Source organism: Crocodylus porosus, unplaced genomic scaffold (genome assembly GCF_001723895.1).
Source record: "Crocodylus porosus isolate Cpor-Errol unplaced genomic scaffold, CroPor_comp1, whole genome shotgun sequence".
Lineage (NCBI taxonomy): Eukaryota > Metazoa > Chordata > Crocodylia > Crocodylidae > Crocodylus > Crocodylus porosus.
In genome coordinates, this window is record NW_017728914.1 from 21,372,487 (window position 1) to 21,393,852 (window position 21,366).

The 21,366-nt window shown below is 40.3% G+C and overlaps 1 long non-coding RNA gene across 1 annotated transcript; it reads right to left on the minus strand.

Annotated features, from left to right (window-relative positions):
* Positions 1-797: 797 nt before the first annotated feature.
* On the minus strand, positions 798-21,111 carry LOC109310026. Its single transcript, XR_002101121.1, has 2 exons — positions 21,026-21,111; positions 798-1,656 (listed from the first exon to the last, which is right to left on the minus strand). It is a non-coding gene; the product is annotated as an uncharacterized LOC109310026 (long non-coding RNA).
* Positions 21,112-21,366: the final 255 nt, after the last annotated feature.

Here is a 21,366-nt window from a genome sequence, read left to right on the forward strand (position 1 = left end):
TTGAGCAGATACCCCATGTCTCAGAAGCATTTGTTTGAAGATGTCTGTAAATACATGCACCACAGAATCTGCTTTATGTCTGACCACTACGTATAACTGTGGTCTTAGCATCAGTGCTTGGCATCCTGTGACTTGTGGAGGAAGATTAGTCATTTAAAGTGTCCTGCACCATAGAAACCTGAACTGAACAACTCTTCTTAATTCAACTTGCATAGTTTCTAGCCAAATGTGTACAACAGAATTGGGGTGAGAGGTGGGGGGGAATAAATTTAGCATGAAACCAACCCCACACATACCTATTCAGTGACCTTCAGTTGTTCTTTCAGGGGGAGGGACTTGTGGACTGTAGCAAGGCAGAAAATGGGCTTTATCCACCACAGCAAATTTCAGTGAACACATACACAAACAGAAAAAGAGAGAGATGTTAAAAAAAACCCCCCAACAAATGGAACATTTTCATACACAACTTAAAACTTTTCAGTTTTCGAAAAGTGTGGGGGTGTAGAGAGGGGGTGTTGTTTGGTTCTTCATTTTTTTGCTGAAATGTCAAGATTTTCCATGGAAAGCAAACATTTTCTTGCAGAATATTTCGTTCACTGAAAACCTGTTTCTCCAATGAAGCACAGTTACTCTGGGGAATTTTCCTCCAGCCATAATATACCAGCAGATTTGCCTGATCTGTTCAGGAGGAGGCAATAGCCGGCATAGAAGAGAACAAACTGCCTCCTGGACTCCCGTTTTTCTGGGAGAATATTTCCTCTCCAGATCCTTGAAAGCATCCAACAAATTTTAATGAGTGTTATTTAATTCTGATTTTATGATAGTTGAATCATATTTCTATGCTACGCAGCACCCTGCATTCTTTAGGGTATTTATGAAAGCAATTCATTCTGATTTTTACCATTCCTTATATTCTGGAATCATAAAGATCAGTGACTGAAAAGACGTATGAGGTCAGAACCGACTGCCTGTTTCTGCTGTATCATTCCCATGTGAGAAGATTGCCATCAGTAAGATCTTCCAACGAATGATTTTACCGTGTCAGCTCAGTTTTCCAGTGGTCATAGAGATTATTCTTTCTTTAACTTGTATTTACATGTGTCTGCATTTTATGTACATTTCTTGGGCAAGGGACTGCGTCTTTCCATTGTCTTTGTACAGTGTCAGACACGCTGCACCTCCAGAAATAAGAATGGTTTTGAATACCTGGCATCTGCCTCTCTCTTCTGCTTTTTACAAAAGGTAAGATGTTTGCTTGATTCTGGAATAATCTATTCCAGTTTTCAGCAGAAGGTGGGGGAGAAAGAGCCGTAATCTGATTTAAGACCATTTCCTACATAGCCAGGAGAATGTTCTGTGTAGATTGCACTCTTATGAATCCCCACATATATTTAACAACAGTGTCCTCTAGTGGAGTTAACCCTAAACTCTTAATCAGTACTAATAAATTAGCCTTGGACAGAGCCAGGCAGGGCTGGATCTAAACTGTGTGAAGACTGAAGCACTGAGATGCTGCTTCCAACCCTGATGCTTCCAGATAGGCAAAATACAGTCCTTTCTTCAATATGGTTGTAGCCCAGACATCTCTGTGCTGCATTCCTAGTCACTCACTTGGAGATTCATGTGGGAAAGTGCTGGAATTGGCTTCTCTTCCCCCTGCAAAAATATGATTAAATAAGAGTATGAGGTGAGCTTCATGGTCTTCCAGAGTACAGTAATCTCTCCCGCTTCAATTCGGCAACCAAATCTATTTAGCAAAGCACATAACCAGGTGCCTAGAGTTACGCATGTGTTTGAATCCCATTAAACTCAAATTAACCTAGCCTATGCACTTTGCTGACTAGGGTGCACATTGGGCAACTGCATATGCTTAATGCTTTGTTGGATTAAGACCTAAATTTGTGAAACTTGTTCTGAAATTCAAACCAAACTCCAGACCACAGCAATTTCAATTCCCCTATATTTTTCCAAGGGTAACTCAGTTTAATATTTTGCATTAACAGCACAGGAAACTTCACCAAAGACTTGGCTGGGTCCCTTGATTTCCCCTCTCTCTGACGCCTCTTGCAACAAAATTGCAGATAAGGAGTCCAGAACATATGTATCACAGGGCCATTTAATCATAGATGTTAAATAACTTCATCTGGAGAGCTGGAAAACCTGGGGAGGATCCTAAGATCACTCAGCAAACAGTGACATCTGGTGAGCCCTAAACACAAGTCCAGACTGTCTTTTTAAATGGCCAGGTTTTGTTCAGAACACATTATGGCAATGCTAGATATAAGCAGAGGCATAGCCAGACAGTTTTATGCTGTGGGTAGTGGTAGAAGTGCACAGGACTGTTGCAGTGGCAGTGGCTGAGCCAGGGGTGCCAGTAGCAGCAGGACTGCAATGACTGCTATTTTTGTGCCCCTCCTGAGCCGGTATCTGGGGCTGATACCCCGCTCACGCTCCATAGTTATGCAACCAGACATTAGTATGATCTCATCATTGCAAGATAGCTTTAAATGGCTGATCAAAGAAAACTTGCTCTGTTTCATTAGCTTCTCTAGTAGCCTGAATGTGCTATGATAAAAACCTATGGTGAGTCACTGAGGTATATATATATATATATATATATATAGGGAGAAGGATCTGCCTCCCCACTACGGGGACATCATCAGCATTCATCCTTGAGCCTGGCAAGCATCTGGGAAGTGGAAAATAAACCCTGTTCTTAGTATGTAATTCTTTCCTCAGTCAGCACTTAATGATGGGAGCTTCAGGCCAGATATAAGATCCTAAAATGAGGCCATCGACATTCTCCTATTATCATTATTAAAAATGCCAAGTGTAATCATAATAATAATCAGGTGCTTATTATTTAGTGCTGCCTAAGGAATAAGTAGAGAACCAGATTATTATATATGTGAGATATCACATAAGCCTTGGGTCCCAAAATCTGTTCATGATCCATTGTAGCTCTCCTTAAATTACCAATGGGGACAGAACATGCAGATAGATTGCAAACTGCTCTTTCTCCTGGTTCTGCAATTAAGCAGAGTGCGCTCCCATGGCAGCATGGAGATTTTTCAAGACAACCATACATCTGTCAGCCTATCGCATCCCACTCGTGCACAGACAACAAACTTTCTGCCCTCTCCACTTAAGCCTTTCTTCAGATGCTAAGCACCCTCTTACTCTAAAGAGCCAACTGCAAACAATCGTCAAATTAGACTGGTTCACCAACAGTCAGATGATGCCTTGGAGTATGGTCCAGTAAAAAACAATCAATTCTGGGTTCTTTTCACAGATCTTTCATGGACTCGAGGCACCTTAGCAAATCACTTCACCTTTTTGAGCCTCAGTCACCATATATGTAAAATGGTGAAATACTTTTGGGAAATACTTTTGGGATCCTTATGTAAAACATGGCGTAAGTGTGGTAGACTGTCATTGTATCCTGGTTGATCAGTTGCTTTATACATGTCCAGTATCTTATGCTTGATGTTCCCTTTGTGGTTCAGGCTGTGCAACACTTTCCAAATTTATTGTGAAAAGAAATAATCACAGGCCTCCGGTGCACTGTATACAGCAGCAGTTTTTCTGGCATCACAGCACTTGAGCAAAATCACAGCTTTTGCAACAGTTTAAATATCATAATCATTCATATCCAATAATCGTTTACTCTCAGCATCTGTTTTACTGCTTCATAGAATATGGAGTAAGAGATTTTCTCTTAATTATCCCATCTTGTCTGAAAGACAGATACAAAAGGAGACTCATGTTTTTATCAGTTTCTTGCCATTGTCTTGTCATGCTCCAATAGTTTTCTGCTCGGTATCCCATGTTGGGATTGCAAGGCTCAAGAACGTAAGGTTTAATGCAAGACTATTCATAGCTTATACTTATTTAAAGGAGGTCCCTACCTGTCTCTTGTACCCATGCTAATGACCAAAATTTTGTTTCCAGGCAGAGGCTGTTTAGCAGTTTCCATGAAGGAAATTTGTGGTTTCAGTGCAGGTATGGAAGACTGATGAGACAGAGAATCCAGGATGCATCTATTGTGGGGATAAAGGCTGCCCATGGATGGTAGTTTAGTGACTTCCATGAATATATAAAGAGACAGGACTACATATTCATCTCTGAAATCATGATGATGTTGGCCTTCAATCTCTACACAATATCCATTGCAAACATCTATTTTATAAAATGGCCTTTTGAAGTTCACCTTCCTCAGATTTCACAAGAAGCTCATTATAAGAAACTCTGTAAGGGTTTCTCGGTACTTCACTGATTGTAAGAGGGGTGGGAGGGATACATGTATCCCAGCTCTGGAGGGCAGGGAGTGTCCATGCATTATTGAGCCCTAATCCTCAAAATAGTGATGCTTAATGAAAGGATGGGAACCAATTAGTATGCTAGGTGCTCCACCCAGTGAGCTTCATATCATCAAACATTGGGTGGTGATGAGCAGATCTGTAAGTGCACCAGCAGCAAGCAAAGGAGTGCTGGCTCCTAGTGCAACACTTTCATCCAGTCACAAGGAAATCACTTGACGCTATAGCAAGGAGAAAGATGAGCCCAGGTGAAATACCTGAAGCCTGAATAACTAGTACTTGTTTAATACTAACACTTAGAAGTTAAAAAAAGATGTATGGCTGCTTTCAAAATGTACTTTAAGTTGGATTTAAGTATTATATAGCTCTGAGACAGGTCTTGATGTTTGATTAGTTAAATAGTTTTTCACTACTAGAGCCCTGTGTTCAGTCCCTGCTCTGAGTATTCCAAAGTGGAATTTCATCAGGGTATTCATCATCTACATCACTGAAAAATCTAGATCTAAATTAGTTAATGTATGACAGCATAATGAATACTAGTAATAATCATGCAAAATATATCATCTAAAACAAATTGGGCATTTTTTTTTGATGAATTAAATGTTGGATGATAAAAGTCTAATAAAAGATATCAGATTTACCCGAAGAACCTTGTCTGTCTGTATCAACATAACAGACTACTGAAAGGCCTCAGATTTAGTACTTCATTAACTGACAATCATTGCTACTAAAAAATCAAGGTAACACAGAAGTTATTGGCATATGTGATGCAGGAAGTCAGGCATGGAGATCCTAACTGTCCCTTCTGGCCTTAAAAATAGATGAACCTACTGATTCACTGTGATCGCCAATGTGCCAAGCCTGGAAGGGCAGGGTGGGTTGCAAGTAAAAACAGAGGTGAAGAACGGAGTAGCAGTGACTGCCACTACAGATAAGCACTAAACTGCATGGACAGAGTTGAGAGGGGGTCACGGAGGGAGAAGCAGGGCATCGAATGAAAGGTTCTTTGACAAAAGTCTGTATGGGGGAGCTCCTAGATCAGCCATCCACATTTTTGGCACCTCACGACTGACCAGCTATGCTCACACCAAACCCCTACTTTAATGCATTTTATTTGCACCTCCTTTGGAGGTTAAGATAATAGAACAAAATGAAATATTATTTTGTCAGGCCCTGCAAGGTTGTGGCAGCAAAAAGGCTTTTGGTTTCAATCCAAGCTGCTCACTGAGGCAGGGCTCTCTGCAGATCGCTTTGTGTCAGAGCCTGTCATTGCCAGTCTCATTTAGGTTCCCTGTCAGAGTCTCTAATGAGTTCTGTTGCAAAGGACAATGGTCTCTCTCTCAAACAGCTGACTTCTAGCCGAGGACTGATCTGAGCCTAGAATAGACTCTTGACAGGTTACAAAATAGACCATTTCTAAACAAGCATTACTGGCTAGTGGAAAAATTACTCCTTGTTGACATCTCCTTGGATCAGACGGGTCTATTCCTCTTCATAGTGAAGATAAAATATCATCGACATTTTAAGTATATTTGTCTTTTTTATTTCTACTACAATGTTGTCATCTTTTTTAGTGCGACATAAACTGGATGTAAAATTCACTAGTACAATATAGCATTGAAAGTAATAGTTTCATGATTTTCAAAAAGGATGAGGCAGTTACATGAATTAGCACCTCCAATTGCACTGGTTAAGATAAAATCCATGGACCTGTGATTTAGCTTATGCCAGGCTGGAACATGCCATAATGATCACCTCCTGTGATCTCGAGTATAACAGAGGACACAGAATTTCACCCTCTGGTTCCTACATCAGACCCATAATTTGTAGCATCTCTTTAAAGCTGGTCAATTTAAAGAGTGCAAGAGATAGATTATCCACCATATCCATGGGTAAAATTTCCCAAAGTTAATTACCATCACTATGAACGAATTCACCCTTACGTCTAGGCTGACCTTGTCTAGCTTCAGCAACTAGCAATTGGATCTTGTTATACCTGTTAACCAGATTAAGAATCTTTCTACTTTTGGAATTTGTCTCTACATATAGATACCTATAAATCTTGATTAACTTACCTCTTAACATGCTTTTGCATTAGGCAAATGAATTGTGCTTATTTGGTCTCTCAGGATTTCAGTCCTCTTGATAAGTGCATAAACTAAGCTTGGATCAAGGACATTTTTTCTCCATGTTATAACATTATCTCAATTCACAGATATTTTGGAAACAGTATAATAAATATCTTCTGTTGAGCCATTTTTATCCAAATGGACTTTAGGCCCACTCAGCCCACTAGAGATGAGCAAACAAGTTGTAACCAGCAGTTTAATGAATGAATTTGGTCTTTTTCACAAAATATTTGCAAACAGACTGGGTTTTCTTTCAGTTATTCTGAAGGTTTCAAAATAATTTAATGTTAAAAACCTCCCAACTGTTTTTTTGTTATGTCTGCTATGTGACTGCTTAATAATCTAGTATTTTTTCTGTTCTTTTATTGCATGAACACAGAAAGTCCCTGGCTTTGATCTCTGGTGATGCTCTTGGGCAACTCTAAATCATCTCTGCACAAACCATGGGAGATGTGGATAGTTGATGCACAAACGAAAAATTAAAAACTCTCCTGTGAGCAACTGTGGTCACCCAGAGCAGACCACGGAACATATAATGACTCAAAGCCTGATCCACAAATATGAAGGAGGTATCACAGCAATATACTCTGCTGCTCCTGATGTAATTGTCTGGTTCAGCCACCTAAATATAAAATTATAGTTGCTGTTCTGTATCTATATCAGCCATATGAATAAAGAAGAAGATTGCATGATTGAAACCATCCTGAAGACAGATGGGATGTAATTATGTTCCTGAGACCCTGATGGTCCCAGAGAGAGGATAGAAAAGACTTGTGGTGTTAGGAGGAGCTAGACTAGCATCAAAGAAAGTATTTAGGATATTTTAAACATTTTCTTTGCTGGGCCACAAAAATTGGGTTTTCCCTGAGATATCAGGGATGAAAAAACATCTATGATATTACGAGCTGAGATTGGAGCTGGTAATCTGCTGCAAAGCAGCAATAATTGAATTTTTTACAAAGTGATTTGGAAAATTAAGGGTTAACATCCTAATCTCATTGAAGGTAGTGGAAGTTTATGCTTCTTATGGCATTAAGGAATTTTTGCTATTCATTTGTTTACTAGGGAACAAAACATCACTGCATCTGTATTCACAAAAAGTGCACACCCCCATTAAAATTTGACTGCTGCTTTTAACTGCAGTCAGTACATGATACAGCAAAGTTCTGTAATAATGCAAAGAATCCCTTATTCCATGCTATGCACAAAAGCAAAATAACTTCTTATTGTCCCCTTGCATGTGATCAACATCTGGCCTCCATGATCTTGAAATAAAATACAATCTACATGTGAAAAGATGTGGGGACAACCTCCTCACTGTTTTCCCCTGGCCCTCCCATTATTGTTGAAATAATGGAAAATGCGTCGGATTGTAGAGAACTGCTTTTACTCTTTTACTGAACCAGTCTGGCTGTCCTTGAAGTATGAGAAGAGATGCCATTTCCTGTCCTATAATAAAAAATCAGTACATAATGAAAATAGAAGTGCAAACATCTGTTTTCAGGTTAGGTCTTTCTGGAGAACTTAAACCCATAAGTAGAGGATCATAAGTAAGTAGACACAGAAGTGGTTAGCCCTTTTAGTCTGATAAAAGTATCGTAAATGATAGGCAAAGAGCATTGGAAATTACAGTAGAGATGGAGATATCTGCTGCAGCTTCTCTTTGAGGATCTCTGATTTGCCTTTTATTCAAAGAGTTTGGCTTTCAGGTAGGAAGAATGCTATTCAACATAATGCACCATAGCCAGCTGATCTAACACAGTGTAACTCCTGGGCTAAGTACAGACAATCAAAAAGCCTGAGGCTGAATCAATTCAGTCTTTGCAGGTCAGTCTAAGCTCCAGAGGGAACTGAGAAACAACTGGACACATATTCACTTTTGATTCAGGAAACACAGCCACATACCTTCAGCATGTGTTGTGTGTTCCCTTCCTCTTCCTGCTGCCCCCAAGGTCTCTGGGATTTGCAGTACAGAATTACAACAGCAGGACTCTGCAGGGTTGCTTGTCATTTCTTCTTCTTGCTTTCAGGTGCCTCTGGGATTTGTAGTCCACAGTTGCAGCCAGCACTCAGTTTCAGTAAGTTTAGCAGGACAAGGCAGCTCCCTACTCAAGGGAAAGGGGGTTTAACACCCCTTCCTGACCCCAGACCCCAGCTGGGGTTTGCCTTGGGGGGCAGTCCCTGCCCCCCACAACCCTTCTCGCTGGAGTAGACAGTACAGCACAGCCCAGGGCTGGAAAACATGCTGGGATGCTGGGGGACTCTGGTTTAACCTGAATCAGGAAAGTGTCTGGGACAGAAGTTCCATAAACAGGTTTGACCCAAATCAATTAATTCTGATACTACATTCAACCAGGTTTTATCTTAAACCATTTTCAGCCACTTTGAAACTCATTTATGTGCACTGAACTTCTATTCTGTTACAGGTTTAAACCAGTTTCTAATGACTTAAACTGGTTTATGTGTAACTTCTGTCCCTATCCCTGAAGGGTATAATAATAGTTGAGGTGTCCCATCAGGAATGTGTATCTCTTTGCTCTTCTCTAGCAAGCATTATAAGGCCTTATCTGATACAGAATTTTGTGAAAGCAAATTTCCATTTTTAGTTCAAAAGTTTATACTGAGTTTTCATTCTCTTTCTAGCTTTCCATTTTACCTGGAAGGATTTAGAGAAAGTGGTGAACCTCCCCACTGCAGGAGTACCTATTAACAATGTCAGCTTGTTTTCACTATGATCCTCCCCTGGTTGCAGAGAGCAGTGGGAAATGGGATGCTTGCAACTGAAATAAGATCATCATGCTTCTCAGCTGTTGAATTACCAAAATACTCAGAATCCAATAAAGCCAATGGAAAATGGCCTAGGCTGTGAAATTTTAACAGGGGCTAATGCAAAGAGATTTTTGTTCAATACATTTTCCCCTCACTTACATCTGTAAATCAATGCGGTTTCATGACTGAAAGCAAAATGCAGGCTGATGCTGTAAGTATTTTGAATTTACGTTATACCATATGATAGCAATTCATGTGTAACTTACCACTTGTCCCTTTTAATAGGTATTTTCTACAAATGATGAGTGATACCCTGTGTTATTACACTTGTGAAAAAAAGAACTTGTGGTATTCAGCACTAATGGCCCCAAATCTCTCATCTCTCAACAGTAATATTGAAAGGACGTAGACAGCTTCCACAGAACACTGCATTATATTTTTTTTCATGAGCATAGCTCCATTATGTTTCTTGAAGCCTGTGATGGGCTTGATTATTCTGTCACTTCAATTTAAGTCCGGTAACTGCATTGAGAAGAGAACTTGACTCAGTTGATAATTAACTTCTGCTTTACACATTTGCTTCGGCAGAGGGAGCTTCAGTCTGTAGCAAACAGCTGAGTAGCCTTTCATTGACACGCTTCCCTTAGCCTAGTCATCATTAGAGCACTTACTACCTTGTTCACTGCCACAGAGTTTTCCATATAATATGTAACTTATATATTGGTACTTGCACTTGTATAGCGGTACAGAACTATTTGCACTTGAGGAATGGGTATTGCATTGTGCCAAAAACACGCCAAGCAGAATAGTGTAAAGGATTCAGGATTAGGCCTGAAATGTGGCGGGCCTTTTTGATGGGGTTCTGAGCTAGTTTCAAGTGACAGTACCCAGTTGTGAGGTAGGTTCTCCCACCAGACTGTTGTTGGGGAAAGGCAGCTCTAAGTTAGTGCCCTGATTATGGGCTTGGAAGGATAGTTATTAACCCCCCACTCAAAAAAACAAAAAAACCCCAAAACCAAACAAAAAAAGCATGACACTGAACAGCCTAAGGACTGCTCTCAATTATGCTCCTTCTAGCAGTCCTTTGGGGACCAGTTTAAGATCAGACTGGGACTGTGTGTTCTACCCCACTCTTCTCTGCCCAGGGAGACTTAAGAGATTTAATAGACTTCTGCCCTCCTCTATTCGGCTCTGCCTGCAAAGGTACCTTTACTGGAAGAGATGGGTTGGCCATGCTGAAGGGTGTGCACAATGACTAAGCTCTGAAGAGTTGGGGGCATTAGAGAGTCTTTCTGGATATATACTTTCATAATCCTACTATATGGTTGTTTTCCAGAATGTCATGTGAATCTTTTCCCTCGCTCTGGTGACTGACTTCTACATGGTACTAGCGCAGCAAACAAGCTATGGTAAGAGATTATGGTGCCTCATTCTGCATTGTCTCCTGCCTATTTAACCCAGCACTGAACTTGGCCTGTAGAGTTTTGAAAACGGGTTTTTTGTTTCACACAAGGACAGTGAAGCATCATGACGCCTCTGCTACATCTCCTCTTGAAATCAAAGGGCTCTTCAGGTTCTCAGGACCAATGAAAATCAAATCACTTAGTTGTTTAATTGCTGATTTGGGTGCATTATTTTGGGTACTCAAGTGTGCAAAGATTGGCCTAAGTATATTTGTGGTTGTCAATGCATCAGTAAATAGTTAATATTTGTGATGCAGTAGTTAAGCAAAGTGAGTATGATGACATTCATTGTAGAAATTCATTGACTTAACTAAGGCTATGTGGTGAATCACTGGCAGAGTCACACGTGGCAGTCAGATGTCTGGATTCTTAGATCTGTGCCCTAATCCCTAGAACAGTGTTTTGTTGATCGTGCTAGTCTAATGGGCCGGGCTCCATGGGAAATAATTCTAGAAAAAAGTTGCTTAATTATTAAATAACTTCCTGGCTACAGTTGACCTCAAATAATCCTTTCTATTCCCACACAGTCAAATGGTTTGACATTATGTATAAAGAGTGATGCTAATCTCAGATCCATCTAAAGAGCATCTTAATCTGCAGGTGGAGGGGTAGGGAGGGTGCTAAAAGAGCTATCTGCCATCACTACATGTATTTGAATTTTACTCAAGGTAATTTAAACAAATCACAAGGTGCATTTACAGGGTCTGATTCATAGTCTTATGGAGATGAATAAGACATTTTCCACTGGTTTCAGTGGAGCAGGGCCCAAATGCATTATGTTTGTACATTTCATGAGCAGACGTTAACATGTGTTTTTAAAAAAGTTACTGTCAATGAATCCACCTTAAAGATGATTTTATTCACATAATTTAATACAGATGCTCAACAATGAATTGGTAGAATATGATGATATGGTGCTGCAAGCATTCAAAATAAATTGGTGTCTGTTGGTGTAGGAAACATACTTAAAGCCTATTGCTTTGAGGAAGGAAATCTAAACTGTATTCCCAGGATTGCCACAAGTTTGTGCAAGTCACTTAATCATCTCTTCTCCTTCTCTTCCATGGTTCTGAAATGGAGAAAATAATTTTCCCCCAGCCATTCAGCCATACTGGAAGCCTTTCTTCATGGATGGTTGTGCACATCTTTTGGACCACTGGATGGAAGAAGGTACCATCACACAGTTACCATTGGACTCTTTCCTATAGGTACACATGTATGTGCCGTATACAGATCTGGACACAGTACTCATACCTATCTTCTTAGAAAACATATTTTCGCTCCGTCAACCCTATTCCTTTTCCATGAGCATTCCTAGTCCTTGCTCCCAAGAATATCTCCATCAAAAGGATGGTGTCTCCAGAGAGTTTATTTCCCTGGCTGCCTGGGGAAGCTGCGTCATACTGTTCGTGTTTTATATATTTACACCAACAAGGGGGCTGTGGACTCAGTCGTTTATGTGAGGTTCTGCGCCACAGGGGGTATTTAACTTTCTGCCCTGGTTGCTGTAATTCTCTCTCCAGTGGATATACAGTTCAGATCAGGTTCCTATTGCTGTGATGACAGGCATTCAGCAGGCACTGTAATTGCAGAGTTAAAACAGCTCATTTTCTTACTGGCAAGCTGTAGTTAAAGAGGTGCTAGGAGGCAGCCTGGCTGTCTGCAGAGAAACTGATCAAAGCACTGAAAGGCATCTGGCTTGTCTCTGTTTTCTTTCACCACCCCCCTCACTGAAAAAAAAAGAAAGAAAGAAAACGGGGGAGAAAAAAAATGAAAAAAGAAAAACAAATGGTTTAAAAAGTAATTTAAGAAAACGAATACCCATCCCTGTCCTGAGGCTAAAACTCAGCAACTTATTAGACATATTAAACCTATTTGATTTTCTTTACACTTCATTTTTTTTTTAATTTGATGAGAAAATTGGGGCTGGTGGATGGTCAGATATGTCTATATCTATTAGCTCTAACTTGCAAGATTTTGGAATTCTTGAATAGCATTTTTTATTTTTTTACAATAGAAGCATTTCCTACAGGATTATTTTCTTCATCTCTCCACCAGCTTCAGCCTTTCGCACCAAACCCAGTCTTTTCTCTGACTGTGCTGCATCCTGCCCTGAAATGCAGTGGACAATAGGATGCTGTCTCCTGAATTCCCTGAAAAAAGAAAACTAAAAACCCCTCTCTCATTTCTCCTGGCTCATCCAATCTTCTGTTAGAAATGTGGCAAACCCACAGAAAATGGAGGGGAAGGGGATTTCATAAACTACTGGAATGCTCATAAGAAGGACAGAAGAAGGGAAAGACTGAAAGCGAGGGGGAGTGATATCCGAAGAGCAATAGCATCTGCAAAACCCCACAAAACCAAGGAAAGACTCTGACTGATGGGAAGGACTTCGTGTCATTTCCCAAAGCAAGACATGAATCTTCAGGAAAGGGTTACAAAAAAGTAACAGTCAGTTGGGAGAATAAAGCACTTTCCAATAAAATGGGCTTTCTAGGAGAAAAGGCAGCAGAAAATTATCAGAGTGGTAAGTATCAGTGGCAGATGTCCCATATGAGCTTTAGCATGTTCCTCCCCATATTATCCGTGTTTAAAAGGTTTTTAAAAGGTTTTAAAAAAGAGGAGCAGTGTTCCATTTTATGCTATTTGACAAAAACCTTAAAGCAAGCACAGTAGAAAAGTAATCAGAAGCTCAGTGACAGCATACTTTCACTCTCTGTCTCTCTCTCTCTTATTCTCTGTCCCCTGTCACTTCATTTTTTTTCACTCACTATCTCCTGCCTGTGGCACCATCATCTTCCCACAGACAAAAGAGAAACCCGGCGTCTTTGAAAGAAGCAAACAAAGTTACTAAGTCCAAGTGGAGCCTAGACAGGCTGTGTTGCAAATTAAGTTGAAAGAGGCCCGGTTACTACACCATTATTTGATTTCCCCTCCTCTAATCCCTTGCTTGTAATTAGCATAATTTATTAACATATTAGAGCCATGCATGTGAACTCTCTTTATAGCTGCTGAGCGCTCCCTGAGGCTGCCTAGTGAAAGCCTTTCCCCACTGTTTAATAATATGCTACATAAGGGAAACTGGCTTCTGATATCATTTAAATTATGACTTTCCTTTCTGCCTCTGAACACTCATTTCCTTTAAACGAGGTTAATTTCCTTAAAGAATGAAAATCCTCCAATTTCAGTTTTCCATTCATTAGGCCTCTCAATTCTACATGACAAAGTCACACAGCAGAGATAAAAAAGGGAAAAAAAAACTTTGAACTTCAAACACAACCCCCCTGGGAAGAGGTTTGCTGTGATCCCAGCTACCCTTGTCCTATAGGGCACAAAGAATGACCATTCATAGACTCTCAGAAGACAGAGATGGAAAAACCTTATTACATCTCAACTAGACTATGTCAGTCTGTATAAGATTGTCCTCTGCAACATATTGACTAGTAGCCTAATGTTATTTTAAATATTATAAGGGAAAAAAGGCTCATTGGTGGACCACTCTATGATCTAATGAATCTATAGCCAAAGAAAGACGTTTCTTTTCTGTATTCAGCCTATTTTTTACTTGTCTCATTATTTAGTCCTCCTTATCCCTGCTTGTAAATAGTTCCTTCTCATTTCTTGCTGCTACCACTTTAGTAATTCTTATATTTAGATTTCAAGTTCTTCCTTAGTCATTGCCTGGCCAAGTTAAACATACTTAGCTCTTTTAATCTTTCCTCATAAATCAGTCCCTTCAGCTCTTAATCATTTTTGTTGTTCTTCCACCAATTTGTCTACCTCTTTCTGGTTGTGTGATACCCCAAACTGAGCAAAGTTTCTAAATGTGGTCTGAAATGTTTGTTTAACATGGAAATTATCTTCAAGCTCCTCTGAAGGCTGGGTAGAAATGAAAATAATTTCCTTCTTGAAGAATGGTTGGAGATTGACTATCCTATAAAATATGGAAATTAGGGCTGTGCAACTTCCGTTTTGCCGTTTCAACAGGACAGTGTTTTGTTTTGAGTTTCATTTTGTTTCGAAACCATTGCTGTGTTTCATTTCATCAGAACTGTTTCGCTGTTCGCCCATAGGCTATAATGGGGAAGCATGAAACTGCCTATAACTTTGTAATTTTTTGGTGGATTTGGATTAAAACAGCAGGGATGGTAGACCCTTCTGAGGGAATGAAGCCTGCCAAGCTTCAAGGAGATAGGTGTAGGGGTTTTTGGGAAACTGCACCTCAAAATCTTGAAAGTAAAACTCATGTCACTTGTAAGTGTGAAGGCACAGGGGGTTTAAAAAAAGCAGGTGTGGTGGCTCCTGATGAGGCCACAGAGCCTGCCAAGTTTCAAGGAGATAGGTACAGGGGTTTCTGGGAAACTTCACTTCAAGCTGCTGACAAGCAAACTCATGTCACATGTGCGTGTTAAGGCACAACAGGGTGAAAACTGCAGGCTCCTGCTGAGGCCATGAAGCCTGCTAGCTTTCAAAGAGATAGGTGCAGGGGTTTCTGGGAATCTGCATCTCAAGCTGCTGACAAGCAAAACTTGCACCCTCACTGACGCTAGTGACTCTACATGACAAGGTAGTGTGTCCCAATGAGGTCTCCTCTTTCCTTACCTTTCCTTTTTCCGGTCCACCACATTAAATGACAACAGGTAATAATGCAGTAAGCAGCACAGTAGCATCAGGAGCATCTCAGGCAGCCAAACAATCACAGTCAGTATCAAAGCAGTCCTTCTCCCCTTCCCCGTCCCTCTCCTTACTTTCTGTTTCCCTGCAAGTGATCCCAGCTTCAGCTTTGAAACATTTCAAAACTTTTGAAACATTTTGTCTGCCCTCATTTCATTTCGAGGCTGTTTCGAAGCCCTTTGTTTTGTTTAGATTTGGCTGTTTCGAGCTCAAAATGAGTCAAAACAGCACTGAAACAAAATAGCTGACGAAACTTTGCACAGCCCTAATGGCAATATGGTGACTAAGGAGTAGGTGAACTCCCTAATTTGAGACTACAGAGGCTAGAGCAAGGCTGTCATGCACAAGCCAAGATCTAGGTTTAATTCCCTGCTCTTCTATAGACTTGGAACTCAAGGCCCAGACCTTCAGGTGTATTTATGTCCCTGGGTCGTCCTACTCATTTCAATTGCACTCAGTTACTAATATCTGAGCCTCAGTCTCAATTCTGTAAAATGGGGTTCATGACACTACTCTGTTGCACAGGACTGATGTAATAGTACTCCACTAATGGATAGTACTTACTGCTATCATGGTAGCAAGGGCACATGGGTCTCCAGCAGTATTTCTAGTGGCACAGTGGTCTATTTGTGCTATAGAAGTGGGATCATTGATGGTGATAAAAAGTGTAGTTATGTTACTGTGTTAGCAAAATTGATCTTCAACTTTGTTAAAAAAATGTTTCCTTGCATTTAAACACATTATAAATTCATAATTATGTGGGGAAAAAGGAACTGGAAAAAAATCAAGGGCTGAATTTTGGATTATTGGTTCTACTGGTTGTCTCAAACTGATATGGCTCCCAAATATTAGCCATACAGTGAGGTGTGGGCAGGATTTCACAGAGGCTTGTATTACATGGGGTTCTGGGTACTGTTTTCCTGAAATTATGGCCAGTAATTTGCTTCAGGTCTTATATTATCTGACCAAGTTCCTTCATCCACCTGTAAATCAAGAGACACTAAATTCTAGAATAACTGTTCACATTTGCATAGTTCTTTAAGGGTTTCAGATTACTTTAAAAAGAGGAAATAAGTATTTCTTTTTTCAGTGATGGGGAAAGTGAGGCACAATTAAATTAACTTGTCCAAAGGTCACGTCACAAATCAGGGGTTGAGCCAGCGAACAAAAAAATAGAGGTCTCTTGACTACAGCTGGCCAGGATTTTATTTTTCATTCCCAAATATCAATATCTTGAAACGAAAACTGTTGTGGTTTCAACAGGAAATGTTTCTTAGGTCATAGCTAGGGCACTTTCATGGGGTATGAGAGATTCAGGTTCACAATCCTAATCTACCTGATTCAGAGCACAGACTCGAACCTGGCTCTCCTGCATGCCATGCGAGTCCTCGGGTTATTGCCTGTTCTGCGGGCTTGCGTTCTCATTCGAGTGCAGAATGGAAAAACTAATCCCCGCCTTACCTCTTCCCTGGCCTCCCAATTCTTGACTGAACTAGTACTCTATGCTTGCCTGAAACCTGATTTACTGTACCATTTGCCCAGGTTTTTTTCCCCCCTCCATAACAGCACTGCTATTCAAGATACTGAACCACACAAAAAGGTTTGGGGTGTATTTATGTGTTCTGAAAGGTACTTTGCAAGATATCACAGCACTCATCTTTCTCACTGTTCAGCCTCCTGGCCTATTTAGAAAACAAAGTCTTTGGAAAGCAACAACAAAGAATAATTAAAAACCTGTAATCTGCCTCAGGTAATGACATGACTGGAGCATAACATTTTGTCTGGCGGGTCACATGGCAGCTTTATGAGACAGCTTTAAAGCTAATTCGGAAAGGACCTTTGATATTTCACCTTTTGTTGTTGTTAACAGTCGCTGTTTTCTGACTCTTTGGAGGAAAACCCATGGGATATTCCCTACAGCGTTAACAAATCCCACACGAAACATTCTGCACCATTACATGGTTTAACAGTCTCAGGATACTGCCAGATAGAGACATGCAGATTTTCAAAGCCATCCAAATAATTTAAATCCCTAATATCCAATAATACAGAGTAATCATTCGAATCACTTAGCCAGTTTTGGGAACATAAACCACAGTGTTTCTTTTCCTAGGGAATGGTATGAACTAGATGTGGTGATGAGTTTCAGCTTTCAAATTGGGTAGATGAAGCTGAAGAAGACTAATGGACTGCTGTTTTAGCATGGCTGTCTGGAGTCCTTTTTTTTTCAGTTGATCACTGGAAAATCCAGGGTCAAAACACGCCTATTCAGCTGTATAGTACTAATTATAGTATACAATATGGACAAACAGTGAGCATCTTTCCATAAAACACAAAATAGTCACTCAAACTGAAAACAAACATTCCTTGAGGACTGCAAGAATCTACTTTACTTTTTTTGACAAACCAGAAAAATTGTGAGCATGTCAAAGGGCTTAAATATTCTTAAGAAACATTTCTTCAGCCAATGTAGCCCGTTTTTAAAAATCATAAATAAACACTTAGACCTGGATTTTTACAAGTGGGATCATTACAGAAAATTGTTTAAATGCTCTAAAAAAAACCCAACGTATAATTTATTGGAGGTAAACATAATAATTTTAACTATGTGTTTGACTACTTGCTATTTTTTGTTTGTGGTCTGTAGCTGGTCATCTACAAGGTATGGTGCTTTTCCATTTCTCCCTCAAAGGAAAGAAGATCTCATGATGGTCACAAGTTTGGCAGAGGCTTACTTGTAGGAGTATTCTCAAGATTGTTGTTCTCAAAATATATTGCAGAATGCTTCAAATGCTTGTAGTAAATGAGCAAGGTGGATTTTTAAATCTAATGGAACAATGTGGATTTTATTTGCATGGCTATTAGTGAAAAATTTTGAATAATTCCCTTATTTCTACTTGGGTGGGACTTGTGTTGAGGGAAACTTTGAGGGATTTTCAGACCCAAGGGGGTTGAATACATTTTGCACACTCTCTAAACCAAACTGCTCACCCTTTGTAACTTGTCTGTCGCTGGCTGTTGAGTCGGATCAGTAGTGACTAAAAATTGTTCTCATCATGGCTTTGTGAAGTGAATTAATGAGTCTCAGAAAGAGATATTTATCTCTTGTGGGAATCAGTGGAAATATTTATCTCCACACCAGAAAACCATCAGTGCAAGTAGAAGTTCTGGTGCTGGCCTCAGCTGAAATTTTGGCCATTTTGCCACATTTGAGACAAAATGGCAGGTGAGGTATGCAATGCAGCTGATGCTCATGCCTTTAAAGAGGCCATCCTTTTGTAGTGTAATGCAAATTCGTGACAACACTATTGTCTATGCATCCTGGGAAAACACTTTCCTCCTTAGCTTTTGGGAAAAAAGGCCTTTAAATGAACAGATAATTTTTTCCCCTTCTTTTTATTTGTGAACCCTGCCAGACTCCCAGAGGCTAATTCCCATAAAAGAGAGAGGTGCAGACAGACGTTGAAATCCTTTATATTAACTTTGTCACATACATTTATCAGAGAAGTGCCCAAGACTTTTGATGAAACTGGCAACATATTTAGAGAAGGAATATGGATTTTTCTCCATGTGGAAATCATTTGGTCCGGTTTCTAAATCCCAGTATCTCCTGAGATAGCTCATACTTGAGCTGGGCTCAAACTACAGAATTCTAATTTGATCCCTCCCCTAAACACCAGGATTTGGAGATACCTGGATCTGCGGTATCCCTGTAACCCATTAAGAAAAATAGCAGCTTGTCTGGATATGCAGGTAAGGAGCATCAGCCTCACTCCATACATAGGGGATGATGGAGGCCTGAGTAATGCTCCAAAATGTCAGACACCCCAGTGAGCTCAGTCTATGGGGCTTGTATTTTCATGTCGACAAATCACAACATTTTCTAGCCTGACTGCATATTCCCATGCACAAAAGACCATGTTGCATGGAAAAAAAGGTTGCTTGCTGGTTTTATACAGGGTAAAAATTAGTCTCCAATAATTATTCCTTAGAAATCATTGGGCAAAACATCTTCAAACACGCTTGTTTAATCTATCTGTTATATTCCTGACACCAGCTTTCTTCAGGGTATGTTTCTAGGTGACTTGCTTAATGCTTTATAAATGATTTACAACACTGTCTCTCTGCCCTGTTTGAGCTCTGCCATGGCAATAAAATATATAAATGAGAGGGAAGAAATCAAATACTCATGAAAACCAAATGGATTTAAAGTGAAAATGTTGTCAAGGTAGCAGTAAAAATAAAATTTCAGGTTTCCATGCATTGCAGGTTTAATCTCCCCGGAGCATCTATATCAAAATTATTTGGTACTTAAGTCAAAAGATGCTTCTGTCAGCCAACTATGGAATGAGAGAAATCAATTTTGTAACAATTTAGGATGAAGACTCTTTTTCAGTTCTATATTTGTTCACTGCCTAGCATAAAGGAGTCCTGGTCTGTGACTAAGGCTGCCTAGGGAAAAAATCATCATCATCATTTGGTTTTTGCCTTCTGCGGCATCCCTGCCACAAAGACACTGAAGGTGACAATCTGTTTCATGATGTGCAAGTAAGAATGACGACATACCAAGCAATGAAGAAACCAACTGACCCTCCCACTCCATGATTTCCACTCCCAACGGCAATAGCTAAAATGACTACACCTGCTTTCTCATACAGCCCAAGATCAGGCCGAAGAAATAAACTATGGTTTGGTTTTTACAGTTCTGGTAACACTCCAATACCAAAGGTCTAGGTGTATTTTAAATTCTTAAGGAAGGATAAATGACAATCCAGCTTCCCACACCTGCACTGGCTCTTATGTATGGTAATTACACTGGACAGGGATGTAGCTTGAATCAGTGCCTGGGTCAAATATAAACAGATGCCATTTCAAATATGATATCGATGCCATTAAGAGAATATATCAATTCTCTTTTATATTTGTACATACATGCACATGTGCACGCATGTACACACACACACACACACACACACCCACCCACCCATCATGGCATTTTCTGATCACAATTGACTTTGAACTTGAAATAAACCTTTATTCATGCTTTCCAGCATTCCCTCCGCTACCTTCACCTCATCTGATAAACGTGCAAAGGACTGAAAATGCAGAGAAAAGGACTTGTTCTTGGGCAAGGGGGTACCTATGTCCATTGAGTGTAATGGAAAAGAGAGAGCTGATATACAATGGCCCAGAACTCCACCACAAGTACATCACATTCAATTCTACCTGCAATACATCCACTGAAAATACTGTTTGTGATAGTATGATGCCTTCTTTTCAGAAAAAATAATCATCCATTACGAACTGAATTGTGTTTTGCTAACCAAACTGGCTACTGGTACCGTATTTACTTGAATCTAAGACAATGCTGCATTTAAGATGCCCCTCCCAATACAACCTATATATGGAAAATGTATACATTTGTTATAATTGTCAAGGTATTCTAATTCTTGCAGGGGTGTTTTAAAACCATTGCCCCTCCTCCCTAACACACGCTGCTACATAGCAGGGAAAGCAATGCCTGGGGAGGTCAAGTTGCCCATTTCTCCCCCACACACACACTTCTTCCCCCTGAAGCCTTCTTGCCTCCCTACCCCCAGCTCCCCACAATCTCTGCCCCATTCCCCACACCCCACAGTCTCTGTCTCTTCCCCCTCCCCCCTATACTTACTGTCAGATGCTGCTTGGGCTCTGTTTCTCCCCAGAGCACATATGGAAACTCAGCCTTTACCAAACCATGCAGCAGCACTGCTGATCGGCCTGGCATGGGGGCAGAGTTTCCCTGTACTCAGTGCCTGGGACAGAATCCAGCCAGAGACTGAGCTGAGCTGCACCTGACAGTAAGGGGAGGGGAGGTGGAAAGGGATGGGCGGAAGCTGCAGAGAGCATGTGGAGAGTGGGTCAGGAAGTTGCTGTGGGTCTGACTCTGGCTTATTGGGGAAAAAAATAACCTTATCTTATATTTGATTAAATATTGTGGATTGTGATAGTGCTCAGAGTGAGCTAGGTATT